This window comes from Choloepus didactylus, chromosome 4, assembly GCF_015220235.1.
Source record: "Choloepus didactylus isolate mChoDid1 chromosome 4, mChoDid1.pri, whole genome shotgun sequence".
Lineage (NCBI taxonomy): Eukaryota > Metazoa > Chordata > Mammalia > Pilosa > Megalonychidae > Choloepus > Choloepus didactylus.
The window spans coordinates 158,681,006-158,698,568 of NC_051310.1; positions in this window are offsets into that span (position 1 = coordinate 158,681,006).

The following is a 17,563-nucleotide window of genomic DNA, read 5'->3' on the forward strand; positions in this document are numbered from 1 at the left end:
AAACTTGAAGTCAAGTGCTGCTTAGTGCACACTGAAGTTTCTTGAATGAGTAATGAAAAATTGGCTCGTCCTGTTTTGCGGAAAGACTTTATTAAGGTGCTGGCAACCTTCTCCATACATTTATGGACTCTGTCACAGAAAACATGGGTCAAGCCATGGAACAAGAATGGGTCATGTTCCTCAAGTTTGAAGAGCCCTCTCATCCCTGTATTCAGGTCATAAAGCTGGAGATCCTGATGAGGCCCCAAGGAGGGTCCCCACTTACATGCATGTAGCAAACCATGTGCTCCACCATACTGTTACACAGGGAGGGTCTCAGCCCAGGACCCTCCACTTCCTTCTCTCCTCAGGTTCTTTTTCCTCTGCTCTCCTTCACACTGGGCTTTTACCATTAGAGAAGGAAGGGAGATTGGGCACATGTGAGACAGAAAGGGATCCTTCAGCATCCTAGGTGCCCACCCTGGCCTTGAATAGTCTCTTTGCATTAATTCAAGCTCTCCAGTATTTGTGGAGTCTCAAAAGGCCAAGAAACTTGATGGAAACCCCCATGGGCCTTGGGGTATCAGTTCCAAGGTTTGTGGGTATAGCCGTTCCTCAGATGCCCCTGGTCCCCTTTGTCCCCATGACACTGCTGGGCAGATGCCTGTCTCCTCCCCTCAGCATTACTCCTTTTGCTCCTATGGTTCCCCACCCACAGTTGGGTAGAGCTGTAGTTTTTGAAGCATTTCCTGCACTTCTGCTCATGTTACACTTGTAGATCCATCTTCTGGAGTGTGTCTGATGATCTGTTATTAACAATGTGGCCCCAGACTGGCTCTGATTCTACGGCGAGGCATGCTCATCACAGCCGGGCTCAGTTGAGCCTTGCATTTCAGCTGATGAGAAAATGTGAGAGATGGAGGCTTTGATCCTGTTCTCCCTGCAGGAATAAGAAGCAGGGATAAGGATGCTCACACCCCCCTTCCTGGAGAGTCCCAGAAGCCTCCTTCTATTGCACTGGGCACAGGTGCAGCAACACGGTGGTGGAGAGAGAGGAGACAGAGGCCCAAGATGCATGCTGCTCCGTATTCTGTGTGGGTGAACCTGGAAGTCTGTAGTATGGCACCTGCAGTAGTATGATGTCATTGACCATGAGGGATGTCTCTGAGCACAGGGATGACCTGCTGGGTGCTTTCCTTTATTCTGACATTGTGGGCACCCAGGGTAACATTCATTTTGCTGCAAGGCAAGGGTAGATGGGGATAGTCAAAGCAGTTACAATTCAGCCTCTGAAAAACTGGTGGAGGTTTTTGCCCATGGCAGGCTGGCCTGCAGCTGAGTAAAATCGGGAGAAGAGGATGGAGTAGAAGTCATATCTCCCTGCTCCTTTAAATGGATGACCCTTCTTTGCTCTGCAGCAGTGACCTAGGGCTGGTTCTTCAGCAGCTTCACCTGCCACCCAGCCCCCTCCCACAGTGCTCTGTCCTGTATCCCATCTTCACCTTACTGCAACCCGGAAGAGCTCAGAGAGCTGCTGTGATGCTCATAGAGCCCTGTGTGCCCAGGGACCATCCTAAGCTACGTCCCTTCCCTTTCTCTGTCTCTTATTTCAATGGAGTAGGTTAGTGTTTATCAGCATGTTGCCAACTTTTTAATTTCTTTAACCAGGGACATTTTATTTCTTGGGAAAATAGCACCCTTGTCAAATATTTAAAACAGAAGGGCAGTTTTTTTTTTTTTTTTTTTTTTTTTGTCATTGTTACTCAGCCCATTTACTGGCTATGAATAATCATAACATTCCAATAAAATTTACATATGGAGGTTCTATTAGTCATTGTTTCATTATGCTAGTGTATACTAATCTAAACATTGGAAATGATTAAATAAATAAATCAACAATTTATTTAATACTAAAGTTCGGTTTCTTTCTAAGAAATTAAATGGTAAATACTTCTACTTCTTTCTAGCTAAAATTCTTTTTTTTTTTTTTTAATCTTCATTTTATTGAGATATATTCACACACCACGCAGTCATACAAAACAAATCGCACCCTCGACCGCCCACAGCACCACCACACAGCAGCACATCCATCACCCAAACCAATCCCCGACACCCCCACCAGCACACACACAAAAACAACAAGAACAATAATTAGAGTGAAAAAGAGCAACCGAAGCAAAAAAGAACACTGGGTACCTTTGTCTGTTTGTTTCCTTCCTCTATTTTTCTACTCATCCATCCATAAACTAGACAAAGTGGAGTGTGGTCCTTATGGCTTTCCCAATCCCCTTGTCACCCCTCATAAGCTACATTATTATACAACTGTCTTCGAGATTCATGGGTTCTGGGTTGTAGTTTGATAGTTTCAGGTATCCACCACCAGCTACCCCAATTCCTTAGAACCTAAAAAGGGTTGTCTAAAGTGTGCGTAAGAGTGCCCACCAGAGTGACCTCTCGGCTCCTTTTGGATTCTCTCTGCCACTGAAGCTTATTTCATTTCCTTTCACATCCCCCTTTTGGTCAAAAAGATGTTCTCCTTCCCACGATGCCAGGTCTACATTCCTCCCCGGGAGTCATATTCCACGTTGCCAGGGAGATTCACTCCCCTGGGTGTCGGATCCCACGTAGAGGGGAGGGCAGTGATTTCACCTTTCAAGTTGGCTTAGCTAGAGAGACAGGGCCACATCTGAGCAACAAAGAGGCATTCGGGAGGAGGCTCTTAGGCACAACCATAGGGAGGCCTAGACTCTCCTTTGCAGCAACCGTCTTCCCAAGGGTAAAACCTGTGGTAGAGGGCTCAACCCATCAAACCGCCAGTCCCCTATGTCTGTGGTCATGTTAGCAACCATGGAGGTGGGGTAGGCGAATACCCCTGCATTCTCCACAGGCTCCTCAAGGGGGCACTACATCTTTTTTTTTTCCTTTTTTTTCTTTTTTTTTTTTTTTTTTTAACTTTCCCTTCTTTTTTAAATCAACTGTATGAAAAAAAAGTTAAAAAGAAAACAGACATACAATAAAAGAACATTTCAAAGAGACCATAACAAGGGAGTAAGAAAAAGACAACTAACCTAAGATAACTGCTTAACTTCCAACATGTTCCTACTTTACCCCAAGAAAGTTACCTAATATAGCAACATTTCTGTGAACTTGCTCCTACTATATCCATCAGAAATTAACAGACCATAGTCATTCCTGGGCATCCCCAGAACATTAAATAGCTTATCTGTTCTTCTTGGATTATTGTTCCCCCTTCCTTAATTGTTCTCTATTGCTAGTTCCCCTACATTCTACATTATAAACCATTTGTTTTACATTTTTCAGAGTTCACATTAGTGGTAGCATATAATATTTCTCTTTTTGTGCCTGGCTTATTTCGCTCAGCATTATGTCTTCAAGGTTCATCCACGTTGTCATATGTTTCACGAGATCGTTCCTTCTTACTGCCACGTAGTATTCCATCGTGTGTATATACCACATTTTATTTATCCACTCATCTGTTGAAGGACATTTGGGTTGTTTCCATCTCTTGGCAATTGTGAATAATGCTGCTATGAACATTGGCGTGCAGATATCTGTTCGTGTCACTGCTTTCCGATCTTCCGGGTATATACCGAGAAGTGCAATCGCTGGATCGAATGGTAGCTCTATATCTAGTTTTCTAAGGAACTGCCAGACTGACTTCCAGAGTGGCTGAACCATTATACAGTCCCACCAACCATGAATAAGAGTTCCAATTTCTCCACATCCCCTCCAGCATTTGTAGTTTCCTGTTTGTTTAATGGCAGCCATTCTAACCGGTGTTAGATGGTATCTCATTGTGGTCTTAATTTGCATCTCTCTAATTGCTAGTGAAGCTGAACATTTTTTCATGTGTTTCTTGGCCATTTGTATTTCCTCTTCAGAGAACTGTCTTTTCTTATCTTTTGCCTATTTTATAATTGGGCCGACTGTACTACTGTCATTGAGTTGTAGGATTTCTTTATATATGCAAGATATCAGTCTTTTGTCAGATACATGGTTTCCAAAAATTTTTTCCCATTGAGTTGGCTGCCTCTTTACCTTTTTGAGAAATTCCTTTGAGGTGCAGAAACTTCTAAGCTTGAGGAGTTCCCATTTATCTATTTTCTCTTTTGTTGCTTGTGCTTTGGGTGTAAAGTCTAGGAAGTGGCCTCCTAATACAAGGTCTTGAAGATGTTTTCCTACATTATCTTCTAGGAGTTTTATGGTACTTTCTTTTATATTGAGATCTTTGGTCCATTTTGAGTTAATTTTTGTGTAGGGGGTGAGGTAGGGGTCCTCTTTCATTCTTTTGGATATGGATATCCAACTCTCCCAGCCCCATTTGTTGAAAAGACCATTATGACTCAGTTCTGTGACTTTGGGGGCCTTATCAAAGATCAGTCGGCCATAGATCTGAGGGTCTATCTCCGAATTCTCAATTCGATTCCATTGATCTATATGTCTATCTTTGTGCCATTACCATGCTGTTTTGGCAACTGTGGCTTTATAATAAGCTTCAAAGTCAGGGAGTGTAAGTCCTCCCACTTCGTTTTTCTTTTTTAGAGTGTCTTTAGCAATTCAAGGCATCTTCCCTTTCCAAATAAATTTGATAACTAGCTTTTCCAAGTCTGCAAAGTAGGTTGTTGGAATTTTGATTGGGATTGCATTGAATCTGTAGATGAGTTTGGGTAGAATTGACATCTTAATGACATTTAGTCTTCCTATCCATGAACATGGAATATTTTTCCATCTTTTAAGGTCCCCTTCTATTTCCTTTAGTAGAGTTATGTAGTTTTCTTTGTATAGGTCTTTTACATCTTTGGTTAAGTTTATTCCTAGGTACTTGATTTTTTTAGCTGCTATTGAAAATGGTATCTTTTTCTTGAGTGTCTCTTCAGTTTGTTCATTTCTAGCATATAGAAACATTACTGACTTATGTGCATTAACCTTGTATCCCGCTACTTTGCTAAATTTGTTTATTAGCTCTAATAGCTGTATCGTCGATTTCTCAGGGTTTTCTAGATATAAGATCATATCATCGGCAAACAATGATAGTTTTACTTCTTCTTTTCCAATTTGGATGCCTTTTATTTCTTTGTCTTGCCGGATTGCCCTGGCTAGCACTTCCAGCACAATGTTGAATAACAGTGGTGACAGCGGGCATCCTTGTCTTGTTCCTGATCTTAGAGGGAAGGCTTTCAGTCTCTCACCATTGAGTACTATGCTGGCTGTGGGTTTTTCATATATGCTCTTTATCATGTTGAGGAAGTTTCCTTCAATTCCTACCTTTTGAAGTGTTTTTATCAAAAAGGGATGTTGGATTTTGTCAAATGCTTTTTCAGCATCTATTGAGATGATCAATTGATTTTTCCCTTTTGACTTGTTAATGTGTTGTAATACATTGATTGATTTTCTTATGTTGAACCATCCTTGCATGCCTGGAATAAACCCCACTTGGTCATGGTGTATGATTTTTTTAATGTGTCTTTGGATTCGATTTGCAAGTATTTTGTTGAGGATTTTTGCATCTATATTCATTAGGGAGATTGGCCGGTAGTTTTCCTTTTTTGTAGCATCTTTGCCTGGTTTTGGTATTAGATTGATGTTAGCTTCATAAAATGAGTTAGGTAGTGTTCCATTTTCTTCAATGTTTTGAAAGAGTTTGAGTAAGATTGGTGTCAGTTCTTTCTGGAAAGTTTGGTAGAATTCCCCTGTGAAGCCATCTGGCCCTGGGCATTTATTTGTGGGAAGATTTTTGATGACTGATTGGATCTCTTTGCTTGTGATGGGTTGGTTGAGGTCTTCTATTTCTTCTCTGGTCAGTCTAGGTTGTTCATATGTTTCCAGGAAATTGTCCATTTCCTCTACATTATCCAGTTTGTTGCCATACAGTTGTTCATAGTATCCTCTTATAATTTTTTTAATTTCTTCAGGATCTGCAGTTATGTCACCTTTTTCATTCATTATTTTGTTTATATGGGTCTTCTCTCTTTTTGATTTTGTCAGTCTAGCTAGGGGCTTGTCAATCTTGTTGATCTTCTCAAAGAACCAACTTTTGGTGATATTTATCCTCTCTATTGTTTTTTTGTTCTCTATGTCATTTATTTCTGCTGTAATCCTTGTTATTTCTTTTCTTCTACTTGGTTTAGGATTGGTTTGCTATTCATTTTCTAGCTTCTTCAGTTGATCCATTAGTTCTTTGATTTTGGCTCTTTCTTCCTTTTTAATATATGCGTTTAGTGCTGTAAATTTCCCCCTTAGCACTGCTTTTGCTGCATCCCATAGGTTTTGGTATGTTGTGTTCTCATTTTCATTCATCTCTATATATTTAGCAATTTCTCTTGTTATTTCTTCTTTAACCCACTGATTGTTTAGGAGTGTGTTGTTTAACCTCCAGGTATTTGTGTATTTTCTAAGTCTCTGATGGTTATTGACTTCTAATTGTATTCCATTGTGGTCAGAGAATGTGCTTTGAATAATTTCAGTCTTTTTAAATTTATTGAGGCTTGTTTTATGTCCCAGCATATGATCTATTCTGGAGAAAGTTCCATGAGCACTAGAAAAGTATGTGTATCCTGGTGATTTGGGATATAATGTCCTGTATATGTCTGTTAAATCTAATTCATTTATCAGATTGTTTAGGTTTTCAATTTCCTTATTGGTCTTCTGTCTGGTTGATCTATCTATAGGAGAGAGTGATGTGTTGAAGTCTCCCACAATTATTGTGGAAACATCAATTGCTTCCTTTAGTTTTGCCAGTGTTTCTCTCATGTATTTTGTGGCACCTTGGTTGGGTGCATAGACATTTACGATTGTTATTTCTTCTTGCTGAATTGCCCCTTTTATTAGTATGTAGTGGCCTTCTTTGTCTCTCAAAACATCCTTGCATTTGAAGTCTATTTTATCTGAGATTAATATTGCTACACCTGCTTTCTTTTGGCTGTAGCTTGCATGAAATATTTTTTTCCATCCTTTCACTTTCAGTTTCTTTGTGTCCCTGTGTCTAAGATGAGTCTCTTGTATGCAACATATTGATGGTTCATTTTTTTTGATCCATTCTGCGAATCTATATCTTTTAATTGGGGAGTTTAATCCATTTACATTCAACGTTATAACCGTGAAGTCATTTCTTGAATCAGCCATCTTATCCTTTGGTTTATGTTTGTCATATTTTTCCCCTCTGTCTATTAATATCCTTTATTGTACCCATACCGAATCTCTTTAGTACTGAACCTTTCTCCAAGTCTCTCTGTCCTTTCTTTGTTTCTCTGTCTGTAGGGCTCCCTTTAGTATCTCCAGTAGGGCAGGTCTCTTGTTAGCAAATTCTCTCAGCATTTGTTTGTCTGTGAAAAATTTAAGCTCTCCCTCAAATTTGAAGGAGAGCTTTGCTGGATAAAGTATTCTTGGCTGGAAATTTTTCTCACTCAGAATGTTAAATATATCGTGCCACTGCCTTCTTGCTTCCATGGTGGCTGCTGAGTAGTCACTACTTAGTCTTATGCTGTTTCCTTTGTATGTGGTGAATTGCTTTTCTCTTGCTGCTTTCAGAACTTGCTCCTTCTCTTCTGTGTTTGACATTGTGATCAGTATATGTCTCGGAGTGGGTTTATTTGGATTTATTCTATTTGGGGTTCGCTGAGCATTTATGATTTGTGTATTTATGTTGTTTAGAAGATTTGGGAAGTTTTCCCCAACAATTTCTTTGAATACTCTTCCTAGACCTTTACCCTTTTCTTCCCCTTCTGGGACACCAATGAGTCTTATATTTGGACGCTTCATATTATCTATCATATCCCTGAGGTCCATTTCAATTTTTTCAATTTTTTTCCCCATTCTTTCTTTTATGCTTTCATTTTCCATTCTGTCATCTTTCAGGTCACTGATTCGTTGTTCAACTTCCTCTAGTCTTGTACTGTGAGTGTCCAGAATGTTTTTAATTTGGTCAACAGTTTCTTTAATTTCCATAAGATCATCCATTTTTTTTATTTAGTCTTGCAATGTCTTCTTTATGCTCTTCTAGGGTCTTCTTGATTTCCTTTGTCTCCCGTACTATGGTCTCATTGTTCATCTTTAGTTCTTTGAGTAGCTGCTCTAGGTGCTGTGTCTCTTCTGGTCTTTTGATTTGGGTGCTTGGGCTTGGGTTATCCATATCGTCTGGTTTTTTCATATGCTTTATAATTTTCTGTTGTTTTTGGCCTCGTGGCATTTGCTGAATTTGATAGGGTTCTTTTAGGATTTGTAGACCAATTGAAGTCCTTATCTCTAATTTATCAGATCTACAGCTTCGTGGAGTACACTTTCTCTAACTAACCAGCAGGTGGCGTCCATGAGCCACCTGTTCTCCACAAACCAGTTCTCCCCTGCTTAGCCTTTTTGGTGAGTGGGGGAGTGAGTCTTGTGGGGTCCAATTGGTGTACCAAGCTTGCGTGTGTAGTTGGTGTTGCCTGCCCTGTATATGGGGTATATTTCTGGGCAGTCAGGGAGGGGGGGTGGCTCTAACAATCAAATCTCCCTGGTGATCCTAGAGTTTTAAAGCTGCTGCAATAGTCTAATCCTTCAGTTCAGTCCTGCCACAGTTTGTCTCTGCCACTGACCCACAAGTCCTTGGTATTGGCGTATGGCTCCTGAGACTTGCAAGTGGGCCCCTCTTCCAGGCCGTGCACCCCAGGTCCTCTGTTGAGGGATGTCTGTGCTTTGTCACAGGTGAGTGCCGTCCCCCCCGGGCAGTTCTGGGCTGCTGGGCTGTGTAGGGAGGCTCCCAGTCTGCTGAAATGATGGCTGAATGGGGCTTTGTTAATTCACACTGCTCTACCTTCCCAACTCTGGGGCAATCAGCTGAAGGGAAGGCTAATGTCCACGCCCAGTTTTGTGGTGTGTGCCTGTTATTTGAAGCACTTCCGTCGCACTGGGTTGTCTGGGGCAGTTCTGGGCTATGGGGCTGGCGATGGGCAGGAGTGTTTCCTGTCCACCAGGATGATGGCTGTGAGCGGACACCCCCCTTTTCTTGGGAAGTTGTGGTGTTTAGTGAATTTTCTCAGCCGCTGGATTATTGCGTTTTGTCTCAGAGCTCTCCTAGTTCTGCTCTTGACTTGACCTGCCCAAACTGCAAGTCTTTGAAGCTTTCTGTATTGGGCTTCTTAGAGTAATTGTTTTAGAAAAAGAAAAAAGGATTAAAAAAAAAAAAAAAAAAAGGGCCCTCCTCAGAGATCTAATGGTTTATTGAAATGCTAATAGACAAAGCAACCAGGGCCATTAAGGAAAGGTCCACAGGGTAGAGAGATCAGCTTTTCTTCGGGATTTGCATATGCACCTCAGGGCCTGAGCTCAGGCCTGGGCTCTGCCCTTCCCCTTTCTATGTTCACCAGAACTCCAAAAATCCTCTGCTTTTATTTTGGAGTTTTTCGTGTTGTTTTTTTTCTATGCCTGTCTCCTCTCTGCTGGGCTGGCTGCTCTCAGATTCTCTGGTGTCTGGTCTCAGTCTATCTATGGTTGGAGTTTGGATCAGCAGAATGAGTTTCTGATAAGGGCTGCCACTGCAGTTCTCCCTTCTCCTTCCCGGAGCTGACAGCCCCTCCTCCCACGGGACTGAGCCTGGCAGGGAGGGGCGCGGGTCCCCTGGACACAAAAACTTACAGATTTCACTGATCTCAGCAGTTCCACGTTTTCATGAGTGTTGTATGAAGTATGCCCAAAGTCAGATTGCTCTGTGGTGTCCAGTCCACGCAGTTCCTGGCTTTCTACCTACTTTCCTGGAGGAGTAACTAAAACATACAGCTCACCAGTCTGCCATCTTGCCCCGCCTCTCCAGAAGGGCAGTTTTGATTTCAGTGTGTTGGGTGGGGTCCTTGATTTGCTCCATCTTTTCTTCCTCCAGGATGCTCCATGATTGAAAATGATACAACACAATGCTTAACAAGCTTCCTTCAGTTCCAGTCATCTGTGCTTCTAAGTGAAATGGTGTAGGCAAAGGTTACTGTGCTAAACACATGAAAGTTGCAGTGTTGATTATAGTGTGGGATACTTTTACAGTCTTACTGATTTTTACCCACCTCTGGGTCACTGAGGACTTCTAGAACAAGGCACAGGGATGGGTGGAATGCAGACTGAGCTCACCCCGACACGAAGTCGTTAGGTGTTTGTCAGCTCTGTTTTGTTTCTGCTCAGCGCCCTGCACTGTGCTGGGCATCTGACAGATCCTCGCTAACTCCTTACTTAGGATGCATATCAGGGTCTCCTGCAAGTTCTCACCCAAAGCAGGGAAAGTCGGGTGGCCAGATAGGGGGAGCTGCCGTCCAGAGGCCAGGCTGCCGGCTATGACCAAGAGGCATGGGCAGAAATGGCCTGAGGCTGCTGAGTGACTGGGCAGCCAGTGGCCTTGAGCAGATCTTCCACCTTGTCCTCCAGGACCCAGCTGAAACCCCAGCAGGGTGTCCTCTGTGCCAGTGCATTAGCTGTGCACAGGGATTTGCTACTGGGGGGCTTTCCTCCATGATGTTGTGGGCAACTGGGGACCATCTGTTGTGGCAGAAAATTGGATGAGATGCTCCTTAACCTGGCTATCCTGTCACTCTGGTCCCACCTGGCCCACGAATCTGGGCCTCTGTGATGACTGTGATGCTGGGGAATGCCTCCCTCCTCTGCTCCCTGGTTCTGGTGGGGGCCTTGGGCTTGGTTTCCGAGGCAGTGCCCTGCACACAGGTGCTTGGGGGCTGTAGCCTTTGCATGGGAGAGAATTAAGTATGATACGGCCTAGGATACATTGGGCCAGCTGAGTTGTTTCCATTTCTACCCAGAGGTGAATTTTTCTAAAGTGGTGATCTGTCTTCATGGTACCACTTATAATTGCACCCCTCACCCCAAAGAAATGCCATAAAACTTCTGCATTGATAAAATGATTTTGACAATTGCTGGGCATTAAAGTCCTGGGTCTTAACGTAGTGGAGGACAATTAACCCCTGAAGATTCTGTGTAGTGTTGGTAAAGCGATGGTGAAAGAGTATAAGTCACATGCAGTTCTTAATCATCCTGGAAGTCATTTGCCTAAAATCCTGAGACCATTTATAATGTGTTTGGCACATGTCATGTACTTTTGGTAGTTTATCACCTCCTTGTGACAGAGAGGTTCCCTCTGGGCCCTGTGCTGCCCCCCAGTGCTCCCATCAGGGCTCAGTCCACATCCTCTCAGGGTGCCCACCTGCTCCCCATCATCTCAGCCCCTATCTTTAGTCACCCCCTTCCCTTTCTCTCACCTCCCTGGTCCTACCACCATTTTGACCCACGACCTGTGTCCACACCCCTCTGGCTCTGAAGTTCTGCCTTGGGTGAGGTCCTTGTTACCTGTGTGGCCACAATGTCAGCCTTAGCTGTTTTGGGGCAAGAGAAGTTTGGACATCCTCTGTGAGATTTCTGCTAATGAACTCATGATGGCTTTCTGACTCTCAGTGAAGGGAGATAGACTCTGAATGCAAAGAGTCTGTACAGGGTGGGCTTCCCTGGGATCTTCCTGGCTTCGACACTCATAGTCCCTGATCTAGGGAAACCCTTCCCAGTAGGCAAAAGTTCCCATGCTTTGGGGAAGAGTGTAGGAATTGTGCCCTAGTAGAGCTGAGTGTCTTTGCAGAATGGGACAGAGTGAAAGTGGTGCCTGGGAAACCAAAGCATGAGACAGCTCTTCCCTTCTTGATCCAGATGAAAGCTCCTGTGAAAGAGCTGCCCACAGTTTGATTTGTAGAAAGAAACTTATAGTCATTTTCAGCCTTCCCCTCTCCACCAGAATCCTGTGCCATCCTGGTAATAAATCACCTTCCAGCTGACAGGTTTATGGCCCATGGAATGGAGAGGACACACAAGGCCTCCTCTGGAGAATCTTTTCTATCATTTCTGTAGATTGATGTTCTAGCAATAGCTCTTGGTTTCAGCAAATTCCTGTGGGTGGATTGGGGCCAGGATGGATCGTAGAGAAAGTCTGACTGGGACTCTGTGGGATTGTCACTGCTGGAAAAAGAGAACAAAGGGCTCATATTTTCTTCTGTCTTTCTGTGCTTCAGGTACTTGGTAAGGGCTTTATTGTACTAAATCACTTATCCTCGCCATTGTTTGGGGATTTCACATTGCAAAGAAGGGAAAATAACTCTCCTATAGGGTAAGTATCCTGGAAATTCACTCTAGTAGAGGGATTCCAGAAACCTCCAGATACTCGGACCCTGTCAGTTTACAGCATGGTACCAAAGCCTGGAAGGACCAGGGAGACAGATATCAGCTTGCAGGAGTGAGAGGATGGGCCACCTGAATCCACATGGAGTGTCCTCTCCGTCAGGTGTCAGAGTGACTGGCTGGAGGGCCCCGTGGTCAGAGGGGCTGCGAGACAACAGTGTGAGAAGCAACACCTGACCTGAGGGGTGCTGGCCTGGCAGTGGTCCTGCGGAGGACATACTCAATGGCTGGGCCTGTCATCTCTCTCTTTGGGCCTCATATTTCAAAGGAACTGGTTAGGGTCCATCAAAACTTTTACTTTTTAAAGCCAGGTATCTTTTCTTTAGTGGACAGTTTACACCCATGCCAAACATTTACAACAGATGAGCAGTTTTGATCTCAATCTGCTGGGGGTGGGAATCTTGAACCCTTCCCTCTGCTCTCCTCAAGGGTACTCCACGATTTGAGACCATGTTACACGATGGTTGACAAGCTTCCTTCGCCTCCACTCATCTATTTTCCTAAGATCATATGAAATGGGCTAAACAAAGAAAGTTGTGGTTGTTATTTTCAAAATGGATACTTTTCCATTCTAATTGATTTTTACCCACATCTGGGTCTCTGAGGACTCCCAGAACAAATCACTGGGTTGGGTGGAATGTAGGCACTGTGCTCAGCATCTGACAGGTCCTCGCTAACCCCTTGCATAGGATGCAATGACAGGAGCCCAGCTCTTCTGCAAGTTCTTATGCCTGAGGCAGGTAAAGTGTGGGTGGTCAGCAGTGGGAGTTGCAGTCCAGAGGCCAGGCTGCCAGCTGTGAAGGGAGGGAGGGGCTGAAGTGGCCTGTGACTGCAGAGCGACTGGGCATCCGGTGGACTTGGAGTTGGCAGATCTTCCATCTTGTTCTCCGGGTCCCAGCTGAAACCCCAGCGGGGTGCCCTCTGCTAGTGCGTTAGCTGTGCTGGCACCACAGAGAGGAGCCCCCTGGGAACCTGGCCAGGAGTGTGTGAGAGGCACCCAAGCAAAGTGGTCCAGGTGGGATGGGTGGTCTCTCAGGCCCTTAGGTGCCCTCTCCGCCCAGCATGCAGGCTTGTTGGAGGGGCTGTGCCATGGAGAGATCGTGCTTATTGCCTGGCTCCCTCAGGTGCATGTTCCCTCAGAAGAAGACCTCCCTTAAGGGCCCAGACTCACTCTGTCAGCTGTACCTGAATCTGGCAAAACAGTAAGAAGACAGCACATGGGGGTGAGAGCCGAGGAGACAGGTGGGGCTGCCCAAAGAACAAAGACAAGGGTGGAAAACGAAGATGGTGGTGAGATGACTTCTTCAAAGACGATAGGTAACAAGTGCATTTTTAATTCAGGGAACAAGAAAGTGAGCTCTATTTCACCCTAGAGGTGGTATATCAGGACCGCTTTCAACATGGGTTAGTCACAGAGCAAGGATCCCTGTGCTCCCTGTTTCTGGTGAGTTTGATCATTTCCTTCCCCAGGTAATAACCTGGAGAAATTGATGAAGCCTGAGGAGGTTTCTCATTTACATTCACATAGAAGACTCTGGGCCTCACTCAGAAGGGACCTGGAGGCTCCACCTGGAACAGGAGAGACAGCCTCAGTCCAGCTCTCTCTACCACCTTCTCCTCTACTCAGACTCTTTTGCCTTCTCACCTCTTGACTCTGGCTCTTTGTTGTCAGAGGAGGAAGGTGCTTTGGTGTGTGCGTGTGTGTGTGTGTGTGTGTGGTTGGGAGAGTGGGAAGGGGTCCTTCAGCATCCTGGCCACCCCCCAGACCTGGTTCATCTCTCCAGCTCAACCCCAGCTATTCCGTGTCTCCCTGGAGCATAGACCAGATTGGAATCCCCTGTGGATGCTGGGGAACCAGGTTCATAGACTGCGGATAAAGTCCTTCCCCAGGTGCCTCCAGGACCTTCCTGTCCCTGTCACTGTGGGGCACATGCCTGACAAGTGACCTTGCATCTGACCCATGCCTTTGGGTCTCTCACACCACTGGACAGAGCTGTTGTCCTGTAGATATCTTTGTATGCTTGCTGCGTGTTCAGCTCCTCTTCCTGGAATGAGTCCAAAGTGCTGCCATCAGCCAGGGATCTCAAGCCTGCCTTGTTGCACGTGGCCCAGCCTCACTCCTTGAGCTCTATGGCAAGATGAAGGTTGTACAGTGGAGGGGATCTGGTCTTCCATTCTGGTCTCTCCTGGCCCAAAGTGCTCGAGGTCTTGGTGGTGAATGTCAGGCTGTCCAAAGGCCAGTGCATAAACCAGGAGTTGTCAGTCCTTCGTGCCATATTGCAGGCTGGTTACCCCTGAAACACATTCTAATTGTGAAAGTTGCCATGGTACCCTCCAAAATAAACACTTTAGAAGTTTTGGATTGTTGAAATGGTCTAGTACATTACTACACATCAACATCCAGGTCATAATGAATCCATGGAAAATTACACTTTTGAAAATTCAGTGGAAACTTACAAAAGCAACACGGATAGAATATCAGTCTAATAAGTTCCTGATTGTTCTGTGGGTCATGTTGCCACAAGTCACTCATTCACTATGAATGAGTGAATTTCTGTGATGGAGATGTTTCCCATGAGTTGGGACTGGCCCCATTCTGCTCCTGTGCTCCCACTCAAGGCTTAAATTATTTTCTCCTGGTGTGCCCACATTTTCCCAAACTCAGACACCATTATCAAGGTCATCACCCCTCACCTTGATTCTACTGTAGTTGTGATGAATGACCAGTATCTGGTTTCTCTTAGCTGTGGTGTTCGGCCCTGGGGCAGAAGGTACCACGTCTCCGTGGACTGGAAATCTGCCTTAAATATTGGGTTGGGAGAAAAGTTCCTGGTGAGGTTTCCGCTAATGAGTAGGCAATGTCTTCATGACTTTCCTGTGAAGTCAGTAGGGCTCCTAATGCAAAGAGTCAATACCCAGAGAAAGAAATCAATTGGAATTGTATCTTTCACATTTATTTTCAGTGTGCTAAACTCTTCCTTGTTAAGGTTTACTCAACAGGGAAGAGTTTGGAGCTGTTGGAAGAGTGGCACCTGGCTTCTAGGATGGTCAGGAAGAGAATTGTCTTCTGGAGATTGGTACCTTGGGGTCTGTACAGACTTTTTCCAGTAGGGCAGCCAGAGGGGAAGAGCTGGGTTGGAAATGCTGACTGGTAGTGAGAGAAGTGAAAGTGGAACCTGTTTGTTCTAGGTGTTTCCTGCAGACTGAGTCCTGGGACTGGCCAGTGCTCTGGGGCTCTGAGTAAATGTCAAAAAGAGGAAAGCTGAATGGGGGACTGTTGCACCGTGTTCTTCTCCCCACTCCCCTCCATCAAATATTCTTTCTATTCACCAGTGCAAACATTTAATAATGAGGCTGTTATCCACCAGAGCAGGCAAGTAATAGATGATTCCTATGGGTAGGTGGTAGCAAATACAGAAAGAATGACTGAGTATTGTCCAAGATATATTGTTCATTAAATTTTTGTTGATAAATGGCTTACACTGAATATTAGAAAAGTAACTTTCTGATGAGATACATGTAAAATAATGGTCAAATATACCAAAACATCTCTGTAACTAGCAAGTTGGATTTGATAATATATCTGTTCAGTAATTCTTCCATTTAAGACAATGGAAACTACAAAAGTTCAGATTGCAAATGTCACTCTTCAAGGAGTAATTAAGATTTGGATGTACACAGAAAAAACTCCCAGATGATTTTGTACAGTTACTTTAAGCAGGCATTTAAACTTGGTTTCATATGTTGACTTTAAATCGTATGATTTGAGTCATCTTTTATTTGAAGGTAGTATTTACGTAGACAGGCATCGTTAGGGCAAAATTCATGCTATTTTAATCAGCATTTTGCATGGAGTTTTGCATAACTTTCAAGTACCAAAAACATTGAGCAGACCCTTTTCATATTGAAAATGGAAAAATGGGTTTATAGGCTAGTGGAATTTGGTATAGTGCAATGTCTTAGGACAAGGTCCCTGGCTACAGACGGTCTGGACTTGAATTTTGCCCACAACTTCTAAGCTCTGTTACCTTGGAGAGATGGCTAAAGTCTCTGAATCTCAGTGTCCTCCTCATCAAAGGGAATCATAGTGATCTAGCTCCTAAGGGAGTGTCATGCAGATATGTCATTTCAAGCATGGTGCTTGTCACCCAGGTATGCAAATCACTTATTTTTTCTTTTCTTTCTTTTTTTCTGTTGACTATAGTTTCTAGTTTGCATTGATTGTATTTTTCCCCCAATAACACTCTTTTTAACACCTTGCAAGGTTGACATTCATTTGTTCTCCCTCATGTAAAAACATTTATACATTTTATCACAATTGTTGCGTACTCTAGGTTTCACTGAGTTATACAGTCCCACTTGTTCCGGTTTGCTAATGCTGCCAGAATGCAAAATACCAGAAATGGATTGGCTTTTATAAAGGGGGTTTATTTGGTTACAAAGTTACAGTCCCAAGGCCGTAAAGTGTCCAAGGTAATGCATCAACAATCGGGTACCTTCACCGAAGGATAGCCATTGGTGTTTGGAAAACCTCTGTTAGCTTGGAAGGCACGTGGCTGGCATCTGCTTGCTCCCAGGTGGTGTTTCAAAATGGTGTTCTCCAAAATGTTGCTCTTGGGGTATTTTGCCTTCTCTTAGCTGCAGTTGCTCTTCAAAGTGTCACTCTCAGTTGCTCTGAGTCCCTCTGTCTGTGAATTCCTTAACACAACTCCAGTGACCCAATTAACACCCACCCTGAATGGGCGGGGTAACACCTCCACGGAAATTATCCAATTAAGTGTTTCACTCACAGTTGATTGAGTCACAGCTCCATGGAAACACTCAATCAAAGAATTCCAATCAAATCAATACTAATACCTCTGCCCACACAAGACTGCATCAAAGATAATGGTGTTTTGGGGGATATAATACATTCAAACTGACACACCACTCTTCATCTTTCCTCTTTCCTTCTGGTGTCCCACATGCTCTTAGCCTTCCTCTTTCAACCATACTCACAGTCATCTTTGTTCAGTGTACTTACATTTCTGTGCTACTGTCGCCCAAAATTGTGTTCCAAGACTCTCACTCCTGTCTTTTCCTTTCTGTCTGTTGTGCTCCCTTTAGTATTTCCTGTAGAGCAGGTATCTGGTTCACAAACTCTCATTGTCTGTTTGTCAGAGAATATTTTAAACTCTCCCTCATATTTGAAGGACAGTTTTGCAGGATATAGGATTCTTGGTTGATGGTTTTTCTCTTTTGGTATCTTAAATATATCACACCACTTCCTTCTTGCCTCCATGGTTTCCACTGTGTTTTTCATCTCTTGTGTTGTGCCTTTCATTTCTATAGATTCTGCCAGTAGTTTTTTCAAACTTTCGATTTCTACCTT